Source organism: Palaemon carinicauda, chromosome 21, assembly GCF_036898095.1.
Source record: "Palaemon carinicauda isolate YSFRI2023 chromosome 21, ASM3689809v2, whole genome shotgun sequence".
Classification (NCBI taxonomy): domain Eukaryota; kingdom Metazoa; phylum Arthropoda; class Malacostraca; order Decapoda; family Palaemonidae; genus Palaemon; species Palaemon carinicauda.
In genome coordinates this window covers 47,801,525-47,813,347 of record NC_090745.1, presented here as the reverse complement: position 1 = coordinate 47,813,347, position 11,823 = coordinate 47,801,525, and positions in this window count along the sequence as shown.

Sequence of the window (11,823 nt, the reverse complement as noted above, 5' to 3'; positions counted from 1 at the left end):
TTAATCTCCACTGAAATGTCCTTTTTTTTTTTTTTTGACATGTCAAGGTAATTTTAATAGATTATTTTGTAGGGTTTGCCTGATGTGCCATTTATAGTGTTTGTTTTTATTTTGCATCCTTTGTATTGTTTTATAAAAATGGCTAACAAACCAAATGTAATTTTTTTCTAATTGTGACATTCATCCAAATCTTATATTCCCAGTAAATAATCACCTGTTTTAAGATATTTGTTTCATATTTTTCCTTAAAACAGTTGACTTGAAAAATCATCATCTAAAGTGTTCTCTATTGATTCCCCTTATCTCATTGTTTCGTTATGAAAAACGTACTGTATGGCTAAAACATTTTGATTTTACGGTGTCTATGCTTCAATCTGATTTTTATTACTTATTTATTGTACAAGTTGATCCAGCCAAATTATTAAGCACTTTCTTTCCCCGCCCCCCATTTCTTTCTGACGATCATAGCTGATCTTCGTTCATAAGTACATAAGCAAGCAGATATTTAGGTAACTCCTTTCAGATGTCCATGAAAATTACCAGTCTTGTTTATTCTTTGAAATTTTCTGATAAGTGCATTTTAATTGAATACAATATTTGTTCCTTTACAAAATACAAACCATCATCTCTTTTTATATAGGAATATGGTAACAGGAAAGATGGGAATACAGCAATTAAAACTTTATAACGAGGCGTTAACGACCGTCAGTGTAATTATCTGTCGGTAACGGTGAGGCAACCACCTTACTGATAACTTGCTCAGATAGCCGTCAGTGACAGCAGACGTTTTCTCTGGCAGGGAGTTTCAAAAATTTAATAATATTTTTTTCCTTATCTTTTCAGCGTGTTTGACTTTGATTGGTGCTTGCGTCGCTGCTATTAATTCCTTCCAGTTGCGGAAATACCGTGGAGTGCCACTGAAGACCTGCAGTATTTTTATGAGTGCGGTAACTGTAGATCCTCACCAGACAAACCCTACTTGCACTTGGGCATTACTTTGTATGATGTGTTGGGTGTGGCTATCCTCTCATGGGAGACATAGCAGGAGAAAAGTCAAAAAGGGATTCTTCGCCTTCCTGGTCGTCCTTGTAGTCGAAGAAATCCTTTCTTGCTTCTTTGACCCCTGGTACTCTTCCTTCAGACTTTTCTCAATTGTCGTCCTCTGGGGGGCCAAGGGGGTCCTTCCGTTTCTGCTAGAGAAATGGTGGAATCCTTGTTTACAGATCTTTGATGAATTGCAGTTGTTGTGGCCCAAATTGGGCATAGAAGGCTCCTCTTCGAAGGATAACTGCAGCAGGCCCCAGCAGCGATATACTAGCAGGAAGTCTACCATAATAGTCGACAACACTTGTGTCAACTGAGAAACCGTGTGCTTTTTCAACCCCTTCAGAACCTTTTTTGGGAGATGAATCCCCCAAACACAATTTTCTTTTTCAAGGGATGGACAAGTGAGTAACCAACCCCAACCCTTCAAGGAGGGTTCCTCCCTTAGAGCTCTTTGAGCCCTCACGCAAGGTTGTACCTCAACCTTTGCTAGATTCTTCCTCTTCGGAGGGGTATCACAGGGCGGCTTCATGTACGCGATCCTACTTGTCTCCAACCTGTAAAATTTCTCTAAAATAAGATTTCTGTTTCAGGCAAACTTCCAGACACGCTTCACTATCTTGCGCCTCCAGATGCATCTCTTACAGGCGATCTCCTTTAAAGGGTGTGTCCCCTAAGGGCGGCCCGTGCATTCCTCACTCTAAGCGAGCTTCACCTAGATGCGCTTCTTATTCCAGAAGGCCCGCTGTGCTCATCCTTTTTCAGAATTGCAGATTCCAAGCAAGAGACTACCAACTTCCTTGCACACATCATCAGTGAGCACTTCCTCAGAGCTCGCCTCACCCCATCGCTTCTCAACTTGAGGAAAAATTTCTTTCAGACTCGCTTCTCCTGTAGGAGTTTGTCCCATGCATGCCACCCGTTGAGATACTACCGCTAGAGAGTTATTGCTTCCTTTGGCTGGCCAGACGTTAGTACATTGGATCCTATTCTCTGATTACGGCTCGTTTTCCTTTTACCTACACATTATCATTATTATTATTATTATTAAGAACAGTAACAATATTAAAATAAATATTTCCTATATAAACTATAAAAACTTTAACAAACAAGGGGAAGAGAAATTAGAATAGTGTACCCTTAAGCAAGAGAACTCTAACCCAAGATAGTGGAAGACCTTGGTACAGAGGCTATGGCACTACCGAAGACTAGACAATAATGGTTTTATTTTGGAGTGTCCTCCTAAGGTGCTTACCATAGCTAAAGAGTCTTTTACCCTTACCAAGAGGAAAGTAGCCACTGAACAAGTACAGTGCAGTAGGTAACCCCTTGGGTGAAGAAGTCTGGCCTATTCTTTGCATATTCTCTTCTGTCCTGACAACACTGAGATTACCAAACAGTTCTTTGCTCAAGGGGTTAACTACTGCTCTGTAATTGTTCACTGGTTATTTTTCTCATGGTAAGTGTAGAAGAGACTTTAGCTATGGTAAGCAGCTCATCTAGGAGAAGCACACTCAAAAATCAAACCATTGTTTGCTGGTCCTGGATAGTGCCATAGCCTTTGTACCATGGTCTTTCACTGTCTTGGGTTAGAGTGCTCTTGCTTCAGGATACACTCAGGCACACTATTCTATATTATTTCTCTTCCTCTTGTTTTTAAAGTTTTTTTAGTTTATATATGAAAGATTTATTTTAAGGTTGATACTGTTCTTGAAATATTTTACAGTCAGACCTCGTTAATCACGGTTTCGGTTTTTCGCAGCCAGGGGAGTGGTTCGCTGACCTTCAGGCTCTAGTGTCATATCCCCCTTGGCCTCTTCCTCTTAAGACAAGACCTCCTGTGTCAGTCACACTTCCTAAAGTTCCACGAAAACCCGCAGGGGCTCCCCCTTCACGCATGGCTACTATAAAGTGCCTGCTGAAGAGAGATGGTTTCTCGGGTTCAGCGGCCTCCTACATTGCTGGTTTGTGCGACCCAGAAGACTTACTCCTATGCCCGGTAAGACCAGTCAGGAAGTACTTGAGTAGAACAGCCAGGTACCACCCGGGTTTCTCCTCCCTCTCCATCTCCACGGGCCTGGTCAAGAAGGCAGTGTCGAGGAATACGGTCTCCTTTTGGTTGCGAGATGTCATTAGGAGGGCTTATGAGACTTCCGGAGTGCTCCCCCCAAAGCACGCTAAACCTCACAACATCGGGGGGCTTGGGTACCTCCTTGGCCTTCTCCAAGAACATGGCATTTTCTCAGATCTTAAAGGCTGGAGTCTGGAAGAGGCAGTCTATTTTCACAGCCCTTTACTTGGAAGACGTTAGATACCTTCTCGTTAGGTCCTGAGGTGGCAGGTCTTCAGCAGGTGTGAAGGTCCTCCGAGGTTCCGTCGCAATAGGGTTAGTGATGTACACGTCCCCCCTATCCTTCCTGAACCCCCCTACCTATCTCCCCCCTGCGTTCCCTATGCTCTTAGAGCGGGAGGAACGAATGTGAGTTTGAATAGGTGAATTATCAATTGATTGCTAGGTGTATTATTAATGTGTGGTATATGATTCTCTCTCTTCTTCTTCATCTTCTTCTTCTTCTTCTTCTTCTTCTTCTTCTAGGTGTGCCCATCCATCTACCATGGGGCTTCTTGCCCCTGAGGTCAGGGTGGCCCTAGTCCCAGTTCACCCCCTCCTCCTAGGTCTTGGTGGAACAAATCAGAAATTTTAAGTAATTTCTATTTTTCCTAACGATACTTACCTTGAACTACTTTCGGGTTACGGCCCTCCCGTCCATCCCCTGGTGAACTGGCACTCAGAGAGTGGGCGAAGTTTGGAGCGAGAATTGAGGACCTAAGGTCAAGATGGCGGCCAGGCATTGGGGGGGATGGGAATTGAATCATTTTGGTCGGAGCAGAGTGGTTTTACTAGTCCTCCTATGAAAGTAGTTCGAGGTAAGTATCGTTAGGAAAAATAGAAATTACTGTACTTAAATTTCTGATATTTGAAATAAATCTGATATCAGTATTGTATTTTTAGTTAAAAACATAGCGAATTATAATCTTATGCATTGTTTACATTCAAATCAGCTGATTAACCCTGCGTAGTCCATCGTCAACCTCAATTTTCGGATCAAATAACTCCCTTATTACTAAGGCATGCTATCGAAGGATATTTCATATTTATTGAAAGAAACAATTATTACTTGATCCATCATTTTCAAATTAGCATACTAATTCCAATTGTTTTATTTGAAATGCTTTCTCATATTTTATTTACTTGTATTGTGTTGAATTAAATAACGTTAATTGGAGTTTCATTCATGTTGCCGATGCACGATATTTTATATTTTTTTAGGTCTGTGGTGCTTGATTATAGCCTCAATAGAGACTTGGCAAGGAAACAAAGATTTCATTTATTACACACACACACACAATATGAATGATATGAAGTTTTCTGCCATCCTGACATCGAATAAGAGAGAACTAATACTGTTATGAGTTATAAATGCATGATAAGAGAATTTTAGTAGATTATAACAAATCGGTGGTTATGTAATACTATATCAACTATATATAGTAGATGTTTTGAATAAGTTAAGAAATAGTATACACAATACTCTTTGTTATTGATCTGCTAAGACGATCATAACCTACGCCACTGCGCAACTTGTTATGTGTTGTCTCTTGCACAGTATGTTACTGTGTACTTTATACTTTCTTAAACAGAAATACAGCTGATTTTATAAACTAAAACCTTAAGCATCTTTATAATAATTGTTTCTTTTAAATAAACAAACAAAAACAGTGCATTCGATTAATTTTCAATAGCTGATCTCTCTCTCTCTCTCTCTCTCTCTCTCTCTCTCTCTCTCTCTCTCTCTCTCTCTCTCTCTAAATATTCAATTTCTTTTCGGAAGCATTATTGCATTCTAGAAAATCACGCCTTGTTTAAAATTTCGTGTGTATTTTATCTAAAATATTTTGGGTGCCTTGATCAGATCAGCTGATCTGATCACATCACCCAAAATACTTAGATTGATAAATCACACCCGAAATTTAAAACAAAAGTACATAAGGTTTTATTGAAGCACAATTTATTATTTAAATGATAGCAATTTTCTAGAATGCAATAATGCTTCCGAAACGATATCGAATATTAAGAGAGAGAGAGAGAGAGATATCAACTGTTGAAAAGTAATCAAATGCAATGTTTTTGTTTTATTTAATAGAAACTATTATTATCGAGATATTTGAGGCTTTAGTTTATAAAATAAGCTGTATTTCTGCTTAAGAAAGTATAGATATACAGTAACATACTGCGCAAGACAACACATAAGAAGTTGCGTCATGTTAGCGGCGTAGGCTGCAGTCGTCTGAACGAAAACATTTACAGGAAGTACAGTTAAGCTGTACTGTACTAATATTACTGTACATATATTATAGCAATATACACTACAGTAGCAGTGAGTATTAGGTTAAAGGTAGAGGGTGTCATTTGGAAGTATGGCGTACCAGAAGGAAATGAGAGTGGTGAGAGACTGGTAGTTATGTGTTGAATAAGAGATAGTGATAAGTTATAGCTTTTTCAAAAAGAAAGATAAAAACAAGTATAGATGGGTAAGAGTGGCATATGGAAGAGTGATAGAAAGGGCGTTAATGGATTGTGTTGATAACAGAGAATGTTTGGAAGATTAAAAGACGTGCACGTGTTTAGGGGTATGGCTAACGGTATGTCTGATCATTTTTTGGTGGAAGGAAAATTAGTTGTAGCAAAAGAGGGGAAATAGAGTAGGTGTGTGTAAAAGGGAGCTAGTGAGGGTTGAAGACCTAATAAAAACGGGGGTAAAAAGTAAATATCAAGAAAGGTTGAAAATGACATATGACGAAGTGAAAGTAAGAGAAACTGATAATTTAGAGGAGGAGTGGAAGTTAGTAAAAGAAAATTTTGTTGGGATTGCAAGTGATGTGTGTTGTAAGAAGTTTATTGGAGGCAGCTTGAGGAGGGCCAGTGAATGGTGGAATGAAGGAGTGAAGGTAAAAGTGGAAGAGAAAAAGAGGGCTTTTGAAGAATGGCTACAGAGTAATAGTGTAGTATGAAAGATATAGAGAGAAAAAAGTGGAAGTAAAGCGCAAGTTAAGTGAAGCAAAGAGGGCAGCTGACCTGAGGTGGGGTCAAGGATTTGGTCATTCATATGAAGAGAATAAGAAGTTTTGGAAATAAGTGAAGAGAGTAAGGAAGGCTGGTTCAAGAATTGAAGAGACGGTGAAAAATGGAAATGGAAGGTTGTTAAAAGGTGAGGAGGCATGGAAAAGGTGGGCGCAATATTTTGAAAGTTTACTGAATGTTGAGGATAATAGGGAGGCAGATATAATTGCTGTTGCAGGTGTTGAGGTGCCGGTGATGTGAGATGAGAATGAGAGAGAGATTACAAAAGAGGAAGTGAGGAAACCACTAGATGAAACGAGAGTAGGAAAAGCATCTGGTATGGATGGTGTGAGAGCTGAGATGTTGAAGGAGGGGGGTGTGACTGTACTTGAATGGTTGGTGAGATTGTTTAATGTGTTTTGTGCTGTGAATGGTACCAGTAGATTGGGTTTGTGCATGTATTGTACCACTATATAAGGGTAAGGGAGTTGTGCATGAGTGTTGTGATTCAAGGGGTATTAGTTTGAGTGTAGTTGGAAAAGTGTATGGTAGAGTACTGATTAATAGGATTAAGGATAAAACAGAGAATGCAATCTTAGAAGTACAGGGTGGTTTTAGAAGAGGTAGGGGTTGTATGAATCAGATTTTTACAGTTAGGCAGATATGCGAGAAATATTTAACAAAAGGTAAGGAGGTGTATGTTGCATTTATCGATCTTGAGAAAGCATATGATAGAGTTGATAGGGAAGCAATGTGGTATGTGATGAGGTTATATGGAGTTGGTGGAAGGTTGTTGCAAGCAGTGAAAAGTTTCTACAAAGGTAGTAAAGCATGTGTTAGGATAGGAAATGAAGTGAGCTATTGGTTTCCGGTGAGAGTGAGGCTGAGACAGGGATGTGTGATGTCACCGTGGTTGTTTAACTTGTATGTTGATGGAGTGGTGAGAGAGGTGAATGCTCAAGTGCTTGGACGAGGATTGAAACTGGTTGACGAGAATGACCATGAATGGGAGGTAAATCAGTTGTTGTTTGCGGATGATACTGTACTAGTTGCAGACGCGGAAGAGAAGCTTGGCCGATTAGTGACAGAATTTGGAAGGGTGTGTGAGAGAAGGAAGTTGAGAGTTAATGTGGGTAAGAGTAAGGTTATGAGATGTACGAGAAGGGAAGGTGGTGTGAGGTTGAATGGAGAGTTGGTTGAGGAGGTGGATCAGTTTAAGTACTTGGGGTCTGTTGTTGCAGCAAATGGTGGAGTGGAGGCAGATGTACATCAGAGAGTGAATGAAGGATGCAAAGTGTTGTGGGCAGTTAAGGGAGTAGTAAAAAATAGAGGGTTGGGCATGAATATAAAGAGTTCTGTATGAGAAAGTGATTGTACCAACTGTGATGTATGGATCGGAGTTGTGGGGAATGAAAGTGATGGAGAGACAGAAATTGAATGTTTGAGATGAAGTGTCTAAGGAGTATGGCTGGTGTATCTCGAGTAGATAGGGTTAGGAACGAAGTAGTGAGGGTGAGAACGGGTGTAAGAAATGAGTTAGCAGCTAGAGTGGATATGAATGTGTTGAGGTGGTTTGGCCATGTTGAGAGAATGGAAAATGGCTGTCTGCTAAAGAAGGGGATGAATGCAAGAGTTGATGGCAGAAGTACAAGAGGAAGGCCAAGGTTTGGGTGGATGGATGGAGTGAAGGAAGCTCTGGGTGATAGGAGGAGAGATGTGAGAGAGACAAGAGAGCGTGCTAGAAATAGGAATGAATGGCGAGCGATTGTGACGCAGTTCAGGTAGGCCCTGCTGCTTCCTCCGGTGCCTTGGATGACCGAGGGGGTAGCAGCAGTATGGGATTCAGCGTTATGAAGCTTCATCTGTGGTGGATAACGGGGAAGGGTGGGCTGTGCCCCTGAGTCCCTTGTCAGGCTGGGAGGAGAGGTCCCCTTTTTTTGTTTCATTTGTTTGATGTCGGCTACCCCCCAAAATTGGGGGAAGTGCCTTGGTATATATGGAACAACTTTTGCTGTACAGAACAGTAAGGGGATGATGACGACTCTGTAAACTTATATCTTAGCACAATACTGTACTGCAACCTTACTGTATCCAGTACGTAGTGTACATATGTGCAAATGTTCTGTCCACTGTTCATATGATTATAAACTGTTGTAGAAACCAAATTAAAACTATTAGGCAATATTTATTGTGTTAATCATCAGCTCGGGCACCCACTTGTGGCAAAGGCCAGTGACTTTTTAGGTTAGGAGCTAGCCCACCCTAGTGTAACATTTATTCGCGAATTTTCACTTATGAAGACTGCTTCTGTAACCTAACTATCGCGAATAACAAGGCTTGACTGTATGTGTTAATTACTTCTTTTGTAGTTTCCTTATTTCCTTTCCTCACCGGGCTATTTTCCCTGTTGGAGCCCTAGAACTTATTGCATTCTGTTTTTGCAACTAGGGTTGTACCTTAGCAAATAATAACAATAATAATAATATACATCAACATGCTTCAGCTAGACGTATTGCTTTAGAAGAAGCTTCGCCTCCTAACCTAGTTCCTTGACATATGTTGTCTCGACCAGACGCATTTCAGAATGTACCTCCCCTGAGCACACAAGATGCATCACCCCAGAGCGCATTAGACACGTCGCCCCAGAATTGCTCGATTCGTTTCAGTGGAGCGCTTATGGTGCACCACACCAGAATGTGCTCGACTCGTTTCAGCGGAGCCCTCATGGTGCACCACACAAGAATGCACTAGGAGACATTAGCCTGAGAAATCTAAGTAGTCTTCCCCTAGACACCCAAGTCAGTCACTTCAGAAAGAACGTGACATCAGATCTTTATAAGCAATCTGTTCCAGAACGTGTCTTGCCAAACCCTACTGAGCACCCTTAAATAGGTAGGTCAGGACATTTAAGGGATGCTTTAAGTGTTGGAACGAAACCGGACTGGAGGTCAGTTACCGGAACTTTTCCTTTATGAGGAGAAGGCCAAACAAATGACTTCTCTATTGAAGCATAGGGACTTAGAGGCAAATTGTATAGGCTACCCTTCGCCTATTGCTTCACCGACATTGGATCCCAGACAAGATGCAGAGTTCGATCCTGATGAAATGGTCAGGCAACTGGCACAAGTTAATGTGCAGTCTAGAAAAAATGATTTAAAACAGTGTGCTTGTTACACTTCCCTGAGGAGAGACACGAGTAATGTCAAATGGGGGGGGGGTTCTCTACAAAGGTGATCAATCTTTTTGACAACTAGGATGTCACCTATATCGTTTGATTCAGACCACTTCCCACCTCTCAAGAGGTCGGTCCTGAAAGGGAACACCCGGAACTAGCAAATGACGGTCCTCCAAGTTTATCGGTGTATCCGGAGGGTCTGGTTTGAGAGAATCGCCTCCAAAGGCAATAAAAACGGATTTTGAAGCAAAGCGAAAAATCTATTTTTGGATGAGATGGCCTTGTCGTCCTGATGGAAGCTTCCTATTGGCAGCTTTCTAAGGGATATTTGGCTACAGTGAAACTCCCAGAGAATTGACCATAGGTCTCCAGAATTCTAACTCCTGGTGCGAGTGTCCTTAAAATTTTTCTTATGGATATCGTATAATATCAGGGGATGTATATCTTGATGCAACACATGGCAATCTTCACCCCGAATAGAGTTTTCGCTCTGAGGGGGAAGAGTGGCGAAATTGAAGGGGAGCCGTTATCAAGGTTACCCTTTTTCCCCTACTATTACAGGGCCCAAAATGGGCGCTCATTCATTGTAGCATTGAGCATGGTGCTACAGTTAGAGTAGTTTTGGAAGGGGATTGTTATACAATCCTTTTCTTAGAAAAGGAGGGTGGGTCCATCAGGACGACATGGCCATCTCAGCCAAAAATAGATTTTTCGCTTTGCTTCAAAATCCGTTTTTTGGGCTCAAGCCATGTCGTCCTGATGGAAGTTCCTAAAGGGTAGCTTCCTTGGGTATATATAACTACGGTGAAATTCCCAGACAATTTACCTTAAGGTACCCAGAATTCTAACTCCTGGAGTGAATATCCCTAAATAAAAGAACCAGGGATATCGCGAAATATCAGAGGACGTATTCTTGACACACCACATAGCAATCTGCACCCCGAACAGAGTTAACACTAAGAAGGGGTCAATTGGCAAGAAAACGAAAAACGAGAAAGAAAGGAGAGCCGCTCGCAAGGTACCTCTCCTCTCCCGTTTCGTAAGCGTGCATTGCGCTGCTCACGGCGCCATCTGTATTCCTTTTTGCGTAGCTCAACAACTCTGAGTTTTTCCCTGTTATCTCGCAATTCTTGGATTATTTCCAACATTATAATGCCTTCTCCAACTTCTTCTGCCTCTGATAAGTTGAGTATTATCTCTTTTATGTATAAATGTAAGCTCTTGGTGAATTTAAAATAATTTGACAGTGATATCTTCGTTACAAGAGCTGTTGCCTACCGGAGGCGTCCTGGACGCTGTCGCTCGCCATACATGAGTTATTTAGTTAGCCAGAGCGACGTTCCCGGCTGTTTCGCTTTAATAATTTTAGCTATTCAGCTTTACATAGGATTTCTTTATATGATGCTTTAGTATTTTCGTTTTGGCGAATGATTTGCCGATTCTGGCCTACGCTAGACCTTGTAGCCTAGTCGTTTGGCCCTAGTACTTTCCTGCATGATATTCAGATTTCCGAGTGTTTTAAAATTTTATTGAAGCTTTAGGCAGTTTTATACATTTAAGATTATGTTGATTTTTTCCAAGATAGTATACGAGTGAGTTTCGGTGATTTAGGTAATTGATTCTCTTCGTGCCTAGGCTAGTTGTCTATGGGGCCCTAGTATACTTTCTCACTCTCCCCGGTTGCTTTCTTCTCCTCAGAGAAGTGTGCAATCCCTTTCCCTCTGCTTAAGCCTTGGGCTTAACCCTAATGGTTTATCTGAATTGACTTTAGATACACTATATTAGGGTGTTTCTGTTCTTTCCTTTTTAAATATTTAACTTAGCCGGTGAATATATAATAGCTGCAACTCTGTTGCTCGACAGACACATACAGTAAAAACTCGCCAGCGATCGCTATACAGGTTGCGGGTGTGCCCACCAGCGCCAACTGTCGGCCAGATACCACTCGATGTAAACAAAGACTCAATTTCTTCTCTGTCGACGTGTCGACAAGACGTACTTTACTCGCTGTTGAACCTGGAGTTTTTCCCATCATATTTGGTGAAGTACTTTAATTTGGTTTGAGCTTTCGCAGTACAGGTGTTTTTTTTCTTTAAATAAATCCTTGAACTCTTTTTTGGATCGGATTAATTGTTGATGACTTAAATCGTTTTTTGGAATTTTCCCTTGACTAATTCAAAATGGCTGACCCTTCACAAGTTCCCAAGTTCAGAAAATGTAATGCTAGGGATTGTCATAGGCGTCTTCCAAAGGCTTCTCTCGACCCTCACACTGTTTGTTCCAATTGTCGGGGTAAAACCTGTCAATTGGAAGATCGGTGTGAGGAATGCGTGGGCCTTTCGGAATTCGATTTTCTCGAATTTGAGAAATATACACGCAGACTAGAGAGAGATAGGGTAAGGAGAAGTTCTAGGTCGGTAGATTTTTCCTCTCCACATGCCCCTGAACCTAATCCTTCCCCTGTAGTGGTTGTTCCTAACCC